This window comes from Arachis hypogaea, chromosome 14, assembly GCF_003086295.3.
Source record: "Arachis hypogaea cultivar Tifrunner chromosome 14, arahy.Tifrunner.gnm2.J5K5, whole genome shotgun sequence".
Classification (NCBI taxonomy): domain Eukaryota; kingdom Viridiplantae; phylum Streptophyta; class Magnoliopsida; order Fabales; family Fabaceae; genus Arachis; species Arachis hypogaea.
In genome coordinates, this window is record NC_092049.1 from 3,171,004 (window position 1) to 3,181,990 (window position 10,987).

Consider the following 10,987-nt stretch of genomic DNA (forward strand, 5'->3'; position numbering starts at 1 on the left):
CTGAACGCCCAAAATGGGCAGCTTCTGGGCGCTGAATGCCAGAACAGGCATGGTTCTGGCGTTCAACGCCAGAAATGGCACACAAATGGGCGTTGAACGCCCAAAATGGCCACCAACCTGGCACTAACGCCCAGAGTTGGGTACAAAGGCATTTTTACATGCCTAATGGGTGCAGGGATGTAAATCCTTGAACACCTCAGGATCTGTGGACCCCACAGGATCCACTCAGGATCTGTGGACCCCACAGGATCCCCACCTACCCCCACTCACTTCTTCTCACCACTCTCTTTCACACAACCCCATAAACACTCTTCCCCAAAAACCCTTCACCAATCACCTCAAACTCTCTTCCCCATCACCTCTTCACCACTCACATCCATCCACTCTTCCCCATAAACCTACCTCATAAACTCCACCTACCTTCAAAATTCAAAACCAATTTCCCACCCAAACCCACCCATATGGCCGAACCTTAACCTCCCTCCCTTCCCTATATAAAGACCTCCATTCTTCATCAAATTCACACAACACACCCCTCTACACTCCTCTTGGCCGAAACCACATCTCCCTCTCCCTCTCCATATTTCCTCTTCTTCTTCTTCTATTCTTTTGTTTATTGCTCGAGGGCGAGCAATATTCTAAGTTTGGTGTGGTAAAAGCATAGCTTTTTTGTTTTTCCATTACCATTGATGGCATCTAAGACCGGAGAATCCTCTAGAAGAGGGAAAGGGAAGACAAAAGCTTCCACATCCGAGTCATGGGAGATGGAAAGGTTCATCTCCAAAGCCCATCAAGACCACTTCTATGATGTTGTGGCCAAGAAGAAGATGATCCCCGAGGTCCCTTTCAAACTCAAAAGAAATGAGTATCCGGAGATCCGACATAAAATTCAAAGAAGAGGTTGGGAAGTTCTAACAAATCCCATCCAACAAGTCGGCATCCTAATGGTTCAAGAGTTCTATGCTAATGCATGGATCACCAAGAACCATGATCAAAGTAAGAACCCGGATCCAAAGAACTATGTTACAATGGTTCGGGGGAAATACTTAGATTTTAGTCCGGAAAATGTGAGGTTGGCGTTTAACTTGCCCATGATGCAAGGAGATGAACGCCCCTACACTAGAAGGGTCAACTTTAATCAAAGGTTGGACCAAGTCCTTATGGACATATGCGTGGAAGGAGCTCAATGGAAGGTTGACTCCAAAGGCAAGCCGGTTCAACTAAGAAGATTGGACCTCAAGCCTGTAGCTAGAGGATGGTTGGAGTTCATTCAATGCTCAATCATTCCCACTAGCAACCGGTCTGAAGTTATTATAGACCGGGCCATCATGATCCATAGCATCATGATTGGAGAAGAGGTGGAAGTTCATGAGATTATACCTCAAGAACTATACAAGGTGGCTGACAAGTCCTCCACCATGGCAAGGTTAGCCTTTCCTCACCTCATTTGCCACCTATGCAATTCAGCTGGGATTGACATAGAGGGAGATATCCTCATCAAAGAGGACAAGCCCATCACTAAGAAAAAGATGGAGCAAGCTAGAGAGCCCAGTCATGGAGCTCAAGAGGCGCAAGAAGCTCATTTCCATGAGATCCCTGAGATGCCTCAAATGCACTTTCCTCCACAAAACTATTGGGAGCAAATCAACACCTCCCTAGGAGAATTGAGTTCCAATATGGGACAACTAAGGGTGGAACATCAAGAGCACTCCATCATGCTTCATGAAATAAGAGAAGATCAAAAAGCAATGAGGGAGGAGCAGCAAAGACAAGGAAGAGACATAGAAGAGCTCAAGGACATCATTGGTTCCTCAAGAAGGAAACGCCACCATCACTAAGGTGGATTCATTCCTTGTTCTTCTTTCTTCTGTTTTTCGTTTTCTATGTTATGTGCTTATCTATGTTTGTGTCTTCATTACATGATCATTAGTAGTAGTAACTATGTCTTAAAGTTATGAATGTCCTATGAATCCATCACCTCTCTTAAATAAAAAAATGTTTTAATTCAAAAGAACAAGAAGTACATGAGTTTCGAATTTATCCTTGAACTTAGCTTAATTATATTGATGTGGTGACAATGCTTCTTGTTTTCTGAATGTATGCTTGAACAGTGCATATGTCTTTTGAAGTTGTTGTTTGAGAATGTTAAATATGTTGGCTCTTGAAAGAATGATGACTAGGAGACATGTTATTTGATAATCTGAAAAATCATAAAAATGATTCTTGAAGCAAGAAAAAGCAGCAAAGAACAAAGCTTGCAGAAAAAAAAAGGCGAAAAAAAAATAGAAAGAAAAAAAAAGAAAAAGAAAAAGCAAGCAGAAAAAGCCAATAACCCTTAAAACCAAAAGGCAAGGGTAATAAAAGGGATCCCAAGGCTTTGAGCATCAGTGGATAGGAGGGCCTAAAGGAATAAAATCCTGGTCTAAGCGGCTAAACCAAGCTGTCCCTAACCATGTGCTTGTGGCGTGTAGGTGTCAAGTGAAAACTTGAGACTAAGCGGTTAAAGTCAAGGTCCAAAGCAGAAAAAAAGAGTGTGCTTAAGAACCCTGGACACCTCTAATTGGGGACTTTAGCAAAGCTGAGTCACAATCTGAAAAGGTTCACCCAATTATGTGTCTGTGGCATTTATGTATCCGGTGGTAATACTGGAAAACAAAGTGCTTAGGGCCACGGCCAAGACTCATAAAGAAGCTGTGTTCAAGAATCATCATACTGAACTAGGAGAATCAATAACACTATCTGAACTTTGAGTTCCTATAGATGCCAATCATTCTGAACCTCAATGGATAAAGTGAGATGCCAAAACTATTCAAGAGGCAAAAAGCTACAAGTCCTGCTCATTTGATTGGAGCTATGTTTCATTGATAGTTTGGAATTTATAGTATATTCTCTTCTTTTTATCCTATTTGATTTTCAGTTGCTTGGGGACAAGCAACAATTTAAGTTTGGTGTTGTGATGAGCGGATAATTTATACGCTTTTTGGCATTGTTTTTAGTATGTTTTTAGTAGGATCTAGTTACTTTTAGGGATGTTTTCATTAGTTTTTATGTTAAATTCACATTTCTGGACTTTACTATGAGTTTGTGTGTTTTTCTGTGATTTCAGGTATTTTCTGGCTGAAATTGAGGGACTTGAGCAAAAATCAGATTCAGAGGTTGAAGAAGGACTGCTGATGCTGTTGGATTCTGACCTCCCTGCACTCAAAGTGGATTTTCTGGAGCTACAGAACTCGAAATGGCGTGCTTCCAATTACATTGGAAAGTAGACATCCAGGGCTTTCCAGAAATATATAATAGTACATACTTTGACCAAGAATAGATGACGTAAACTGGTGTTCAACGTCAGCCTTCTGCCCAAATCTGGCGTCCAGCGCCAGAAAAGGATCCAAAACCAGAGTTGAACGCCCAAACTGGCACAGAAACTGGCGTTCAACTCCACAAATGGCCTCTGCACGTGCAACACTCAGGCTCAGCCCAAACACACACCAAGTGGGCCCAGGAAGTGGATTTATGCATCAATTACTTACTCATGTAAACCCTAGTAGCTAGCTTATTATAAATAGGACCTCTTACTATTGTATTAGACATCTTTGGTCTCAGTTTTAATCCATTGTTCATCTTTGGATTACCTTATGATCCTTTGATCACGTTTTAGGGGGCTGGCCATCTCGGCCATGCCTGGACCTTCACTTATGTATTTTTAACGGTAGAGTTTCTACACTCCATAGATTAAGGTGTGGAGCTCTGCTGTTCCTCAAAGATTAATGCAAGTACTACTGTTTTCTATTCAATTCATCTTATTTCGCTTCTAAGATATCCATTCACACCCAAGAACGTGATGAAGGTGATGATTATGTGTGACGCTCATCACCATCTCCCCTATGAACACGTGCCTGACAAACACTTCCGTTCTACATGAAATAAGCTAGAATGAATATCTCTTAGATCTCTTAACCAAAATCTTCATGGCATAAGCTAGAATGATGGCGGCATTCAAGAGAATCCGGAAAGTCTAAACCTTGTCTGTGGTATTCCGAGTAGGATTCAATGATTGAATGACTGTGACGAGCTCCTAACTCGCGATTGCAGGGCGTTAGTGACAGACGCAAAAGGATAGTAAATCCTATTCCAGCATGATCGAGAACCGACAGATGAATAGCCGTGCCGTGACAGGGTGCGTGAGCATATTATTCACTGAGAGGATAAGATGAAGCCATTGGCAAGGGTGATGCCTCCAGACGATTAGCCGTGCCGTGACAAGGCATTGGATCATTTTCCCGAGAGATGACCGAAAGTAGCCATTGACAGTGGTGATGTATCACATAAAGCCAGCCATGGAAAAGAGTAAGACTGACTGGATGAAGATAGCAGGAAAGCAGAGGTTCAGAGGAACGAAAAGCATCTCCATTCGCTTATCTGAAATTCCTACCAATGATTTACATAAGTATCTCTATCCCTATTTTATTATATAATATTCGAAAACACCATTATCACTTTATATCTGCCTGACTGAGATTTACAAGGTGACCATAGCTTGCTTCATACCAACAATCTCCGTGGGATTCGACCCTTACTCACGTAAGGTATTACTTGGACGACCCAGTGCACTTGCTGGTTAGTTGTATCGAAGTTGTGACAAATTATGAATGTGACATCACAATTTCGTGCACCACTCAACCCCCCGGTTTTGAGGATAATGAGTTTCCAAATCATGTTTTCAAACTAACTAAGGCTCTTTATGGTCTTAGACAAGCTCCAAGAGCTTGGTATGAAAGGCTTAGTGCCTTTTTATTGGAAAATCAATTTCAAAGGGGTACCACCGACACTACTTTATTTATTAAAGCATCTAATGATGATATACTCCTTGTTCAAGTCTATGTTGATGACATTGTATTTGGATCGGCCAATGTGTCCTTGTGTGAAGAGTTTGGAAAACTCATGACTAGTGAGTTTGAAATGAGTTTAATGGGAGAGCTAACTTTCTTTCTTGGCCTCCAAATCAAACAAACTCCTAGTGGTACTTTTATTCACCAAGGAAAGTATGCAAAAAAACTTATCAAAAGGTTTGTCCTAGAAAATTCCAAACCAATGGGTACACCAATGCATCCTAACACAAAACTTAAAAAGGATGATGATGGCCAAGATGTGGATAAAACAAGGTATAGAGGAATGATAGGTTCACTTATGTACCTTACCTCCTCTAGACCGGATATTGTCCAAAGTGTGGGTGTATGCTCAAGATTTTAATCTCACCCAAAAGAATCCCATCTTATGGCTGTTAAATGCATCATTAGATACATTAAGGGGACTTGTAATTTTGGATTATGGTATCCTAAATCTGATGATTTTTGTGCAGTAGGGTTTTGTGATGCAGATTATGCGGGAGATAGAGTGGATAGACGAAGCACATCCGGCATGTGTTGCTTCCTTGGAAGCTCACTCAACATGTGGTCAAGCAAGAAGCAAGCCACAGTGGCTTTATCCACGGCTGAAGCAGAATACATTTCCGCATCTGCTTGTTGCTCTCAATTAATTTGGTTAAAAATACAATTAGAAGATTACAAATTAAAAATAATAGTATACCCTTATTTTGTGATAATATGAGTGCTATAAACATTTCAAAAAATCATGTTCTGTACTCAAGAACCAAGCACATTGAGATAAAATATCATTTTATTACAGAGCATGTGCAAAAGGGTACTATTGATATTCAATTTGTAACATCTGAAGACCAAATTGCTGATATTTTTACAAAACTCCTATGTGAAGATAGATTCTGCACCTTGAGAAAAAGTTTGGGAATGTTTGATTTAAGGGGGACGAGATAAAAATGAGGACATGATGGAAGAGCTATAATTAAGGGGGAGGCAACACAGAATTTAAGTTTCATGGGCCCCACCAAATATCTTTGACCCCACCATGACAGTTTTGTTAGTTTCCCGTTTTTGTTTGAAAAATAAACTCACAAAATCTCTTGGTTGTCTTATCAAATCTTGTTGGAAGAAGCATGTTGTCAAATCAAATCTTTCCTTCCAACTAATCCCTTGATTCAAGGAAACCCTTTTTTCAGTTTTTCGAAACCCCTTTGGATAATAACCGCTCTCTTAATGGTTAATAACTCCCTCCACTCTCTCTTTCCAATCAAGCATTTAATGCTCCTCTAACCTCCTTCCACTCACCTCACCATTCGGCCACCTCTCCCTCTTCAACTTCCATTACCATTCATCTTCCTCATTATGAAAAAGAAAACAGCACCAAGGAAGAGTGAGAGAATTCGTCTATCTCAAAAGCCCTCTACGCCTCAAACACATACACACATACACATTCACTCCACCTCTTCGTCTTCCCCTTCCCCTTCATAAGTTACATCATGTAGAATTTGATGTTGTTTGCACATCAATAAAGATGGATGTTTTCGAAGAAGAAAACACCACAAATAAAGGAGAAGAAAGCACCATCCTAAGGTCATTGTATAAAGCAAACCAAAACGAACTCGAAAGCCAATTGAAGAAAATAATATGCGAAAATTCAATTGGCAAGAGAAAATACATGAGAAAGAAAGGAGTAAGCAAGAGCCTACTACTCCAGCAGAAGAAATAACTGGTCTGATTAAAGACTTAATAGCAGAATCTGCAAAAAAGTATAAAAGGACTTCGTTTGACGAATTTGCTGGCATGGAAACAACCAAGTACCAAATTGGGGACAACATAAATGTAAGTCTTCCTTGTGGTATAATCACTTCCAAGAAAAGGGGCATCAAAGTCATCAAGAGGAAGGAAAAAATCACGAAAAAAAGTCCGATCTCTTTTAAAGGTTTGACTCTACAATGAGGTCAAAAACTCCAAGCTCACAAAAGAAATTTCGACCTCTTTTAGAGCTCACAGAGAAAAATCCGACCTCTATTAAAGGTTGGACTCTACAATGAGTTAAAAAATATCCAAGTTGGAAAAAAAAATCCGACCTCTTTTTGGAGTTTGTGAAAAAATTTGACCTCTTTCATGATCAACTTTACAATAAAGGTCAAAAATCTCGAAGCTTACCAGAAAGAAAATTCCGACCTCTTTTAAAAGTCAGATTCTATAATAAGGTCGATGTTCCGATGGTTACCTGAAACTGAAGGTCGATCTCGAATGAGATCTACTGTGTTGGTCGGAGCTGTCGTGTCCGACTTGTTGGATTTGGTGGAGCTGGAGATGCTGCTGATCCTTCGTCACCGGAGGGTGGTGGTATCTGCAAGAGACTCCGATGCTTAAGTTAGCATGGGCTTTAAGCAAGTTTTTAGTAGAATCAGAGTATGTGTTATACCTGGGCACTCCAATGTATTTACAGTAGTATAGGATGACCTTTTTAGTTATCTTATCTTATCTTTGAGTGAAGTCATCTTATCTTTAAAGGAAACCGTCCTTATCTTTTTAGACTTTAGCTGCCTTTAGATTGGGCTATGTTCCTTTATTTGGGCCTGCTTGGGCTCCTTGTAGCGTTCTGGCCGAACTCCTTGAGAGGAGGTCAGGTAATCCTGACCTGAAGAGGTCGGTCGACTTGTCTTCGATCAGCCCGGGTCCTACAGCTCGACCCAGGGCATCAACAGTGCCCCTGCTTGATCTTGGTCTTTCCTTTGAAGTCGTGTCTTTTACTAGACTTTTGACTTCTTTCAGGGAAGCCGAGCTCGAGCATTTTCGACCTTTGTTGTAGAATTAGTGGCTTGAATGCGAAACGTTTTCTTCTTTAATTTAGTTGTTTTTGTTTTCTTGAAAACGTGCGAGGGTTTAATGCTTATTAACTCCTTTTATCGTTCCTTCTTTCCCTCTTTTGTATCTTTACTTTTGAATTTCAAAAAAGATTTACTTTTCAGTTTCTTCATCTCCTTCAACTTCGTTATTTATTGCCATTTGCTCTGTTCCCTCTGTTTCTCTCACGCCCACGTGCACTTCTCTCCTTGCTGGTGTGGATTTGTCACCGTTTCTTTCTGATCTTCTCCTTGCGCTCGCTTCTTATCCTTTTTACAGGTTAACATTTTTTCTTTTCCCTGCTTTATGTGTTTGATTATCGCCTTTTGTATGGAGAAAACTGTTGCATGTGGTTTTTTGCTGATTGTCAGTTTTGATTCCTTCGAGGAAAAGATTGTGGCATTCCATTTCTATTTTTTCCTGAGAAAACCTGCATCTTTATAGTGGTTCTTGCACTCTCTTGCTATGTCATGCGTTTAAGCAATTTTGCTGCCTTAGGGTTATCGCTGTTTCTTGTTTCTCTTCGTCCTTATATGTCCTCGTCTCTGGGTTCCCTATTTTTGTTTGGCCTGCTGGTAGGGGATGATTGTAGCTTTGCTATTTTGATGATAATGGGTTCCTTGCTGCTTGTGTGAAGTGATGTTGGGGGAGGATTCGTAGTTTGAGAGATTTTTTAGGAGATTGACTGTTGATTTCTTTTTTTCTGGGTTGACTTGGTTCATAACTACCTCCAAAGGATGCCCCTGGACCTTGGTGTGAGTCCTGGGGTTTTCCTTTTACTGCTGTATCTAACTTTTTGCATGCTTTACCTGAGTTATCTCTGTATTTGTCCGAGCTATTTGATTAGTAACCCATTTCTCCTTTTTCTCACTGTAGGACTAGTTGGCCTATGTCTTCTTACAAAAACATTGTCGAGATGTCTTCCAAAGTCCCCGAGGGCATGTCTGACTGGCTGGACTCCCTTGTTTTGATGTGTGTTTCTGTGGTGAATTCTGAATATTGCGTGCAACTTAGGAGGCATCACCGACTTTGTAGTGATAGAGATCAGGAGAAGAATTATGAAGTGATAGCGCCTGATCCAGATGAGAGAGTTTGTTTTCCTTCGCTGACTCAGGGGGACCGTCCATTCTTTTACGCTTATGATTACTTTTTTAGCCAAATGAACATCACCCTCCCTTTGACTTTCTTTGAGACCGACTTGTTGTGGTCCTGTAATGTAGCCCCATCCCAATTCCATCCGAACTCGTGGAGTTTCATAAAGATCTTTCAATTGTTATGCCAGGAGCTAGATGTCTGACCTTCTCAAACTCTCTTTCTTTATCTTTTTGTGTTGACAAAACCTGGGATGGCTAAGAAGAAGGCTTCCTGGGTTTCCTTCCGAGCTGCCCAGGGGAAGAAAATTTTTTCCATGTATGATGAGTCTTTTAGGAATTTCAAGAATTATTACTTCAAGGTCCAAGCTGTTGAAGGAGCTCGGCCTTTTTTCTTGGAACATAATGATGAGCCTGCCTTCCCTTTATACTGGTAAAAGAATGTGGTAGTGTCTAGGTATTCTTGGGAGATGTTAGATGAGGTCGAGCAGACCTTTGTACATGTACTGGAGGAGAATTGAGGGGAGCCTCCTCATCTTAATACGAAGAGGTTTTTGGGGAATCCCTCCCTCCTTCGAGCTGAATTGGGTAGCTGCCGATTTCTTTTTAGATTCATTTTTATTTTGTTTGTTTTGTCAATATATCCCTTTCTCATTTGTAACTCTGGCCTTTGCTTTGCTTTCTTTTTTCAGAGATGGTGAAAACTACTAATGGTATGAAGGCTTTTAAGAGGGTGAGGAAGGCTACCATGGCTCAGAACATCTCGGCCAAAGGTTCTGGGGAGGAATCTTCGAAGGGTGCCCAGGGGAGGTCGACCTCGGATACTTTTGGACCGAGGAAGATTATCCCTACTCCTCAAGTTCGCTTGGCCTCTTCCGATCCATTAACCTCTGGTGTTGCCTCTCACTCTGCTGCTGGCCTTCCTCCTAAGAAACAAAAAACTATTGAGCCTTTTGACCTAGATGCCCCTGATTTCGATGCTGTGAGGTTTGTTGATAACCAGATTGCTCCCTATGGTCGACTTTCCATGGACGATGTGTCCCTCCTGCGTTATTTGAATTTTATCACCAGTGCTAGTGTTCAAATGGCTCTCATGGGTGCAGCGTTGTTTTGCTCAATTTAAGATTCCCCCGTCCATGCGACGAAGGTATTTATGCTGGAAGCCAAGTCAGAGTATGACAGGATTAAGGGGTTGAAGGACGAGCTGGATGCTAGAGTTATTAAGCTAGAGCTGGATTTAGATAAGGAAAAGTCTCGGGCTACCAAGGCTGAAGCGGCTGCGAATTTGGCCGAGGAGATGGCCAAGAAGTTGAAGGAGTTATACTACTACTTACGGCGAGTTGCTGAAGGTCAGGGAGAGGCTTGAGTCGGCCTATGCTGATTATGCTGAGCTTCAGGGCCATCTTGTGGGCAGTGTGACTGACGCATATGAGAACCTAAAAGCTCAGGTCCGGGTTCTTGCTCCCGAGCTCGACCTGAGTCTTTTTAGTCTGGACAATATTGTTGAGGATGGTAAGATTGTTCCTGCCCCAGATGAGGATGATGATGATGGTCCTCGCCCTGAGCCGTCAGCTAAAGCTTCTGCTGCTCTAACTTTTCCAACTCCTACAGCTGAGGTCAGCCATTCTGAGTCGGACCCTAATGTTCAGATCCTGAACCGGCCGGATGGAACCGTTGATGCTGTCCTGCTTGCGACCCGTCCTCCTTCACCTCGAGATGCCGCTACTGGAGAGTCTTTAAATCCTCTGTAGTTTGTTTACGTATCTATATGGCCCGGCTTGTGGGTCTTTGAACTCTATTTTTTGTAATTTTTTGGATGATTTGACTCTTGCTTTAGGTTGCTTTACTTAGCAACTTTTGCCTTTCAAAAAACAAATACTTTTGAGCTCTTACGGTTGATTTGGAGGTCGCCTTCTTAAGCTTTTATTATAGCATCTTTTTTGCTATACTGGTTTTCACTTCTGCTATTTCCAGGAATTTTTAGAGTGTGGGAGTCTTGCTGTCTGACCTCTTTTGTATGTTTATTTCCTGCTGTAGTCGAAGTGGCCTCTGAGGCTAGCTTTGTTCCTTTTAATATAGAACACTTGCAAGGTCGTGGCTTTTTTCGGGTCGAACTGCGTCCCTTCTAGCGTACATCCTCTCGTTGGTCGATCAAATCTTCTCGAGTTT